The sequence below is a fragment of the Pygoscelis adeliae genome, unplaced genomic scaffold (assembly GCF_000699105.1).
Source record: "Pygoscelis adeliae isolate BGI_AS28 unplaced genomic scaffold, ASM69910v1 Scaffold326, whole genome shotgun sequence".
Classification (NCBI taxonomy): Eukaryota; Metazoa; Chordata; class Aves; order Sphenisciformes; family Spheniscidae; genus Pygoscelis; species Pygoscelis adeliae.
Genome location: NW_008824937.1, coordinates 1 through 823, shown reverse-complemented (window position 1 = coordinate 823; position 823 = coordinate 1). Strand labels below are relative to the sequence as shown.

At 65.6% G+C, this 823-nt stretch overlaps 2 non-coding genes across 2 annotated transcripts; both read left to right on the top strand.

Annotated features, from left to right (window-relative positions):
• The first annotated feature begins 58 nt into the window (after positions 1 to 58).
• TRNAG-GCC lies at positions 59 to 129 on the top strand. Its single transcript has one exon. It is a non-coding gene; the product is annotated as a tRNA-Gly (tRNA).
• Positions 130 to 737: 608 nt separating this feature from the next.
• Positions 738 to 808, top strand: TRNAG-GCC. The gene has a single exon. It is a non-coding gene; the product is annotated as a tRNA-Gly (tRNA).
• The last annotated feature ends 15 nt before the right edge of the window (positions 809 to 823 follow it).

The following is an 823-nucleotide window of genomic DNA, read 5'->3' as shown; positions in this document are numbered from 1 at the left end:
AGGTTGGCTCCCTGGGGTGCGGAGCCGTGGGGCAGTGCCGGGGGACGTTCCACATCTGGCATTGGTGGTTCAGTGGTAGAATTCTCGCCTGCCACGCGGGAGGCCCGGGTTCGATTCCCGGCCAATGCAGCCAGGATTTTTCTTGCCTCCAAACCCCCCCTTGGGGGGCCGGCAGGGCTGGGGGGGGTGGGGAACGGGACCGTCACCACCACCGTCATGGGGTGGCAGCGCCACGGCCGGAGGGGGGCTCCTGCAGAAGGTGACCCCCGAATTCATCCCCGTTTTCCCGGTGGCGGTACCTTGCAGCAGAGGTCCTGCCTCTCCTCCCCAGCCTCTGCCGCCTCGATGGAGCTGCTGCACCCCGGAGGCAGCTGCATTTGGGTGCTGGGTGGGGGTGGCCTGTCACAGCTGGGTCTCCAGGGTGAACCCAAAGTGTGGCCGGGTTGTCCTGTGCCGTGGGGCAGGTTCTGCAGCCCCTCCAAGGAGAGAGCGAGCTTTGCTCGGTCTCCTCATCAGAGTGTTAACTCTGAAGGCTAATGACAACCCCCTGCCTTGCTGGAGGTGGTGTGTGAGGCAGCGGGAAGAGGTGCTCTCATGGCTTGCTCCCTGGCGTGAGAGCTGTCTGTTGGGGTCCCCCTCTCTGGGGAGGGGTTCACAGCCGGTGGTGCCTGTCCCCACTGCTCCCACCCCACGGGGTTTGGGGCTGTGGGGTGGTGCCGTGGGGTGCCCCACATCTGGCATTGGTGGTTCAGTGGTAGAATTCTCGCCTGCCACGCGGGAGGCCCGGGTTCGATTCCCGGCCAATGCAGCAGCTGCAGCTTTG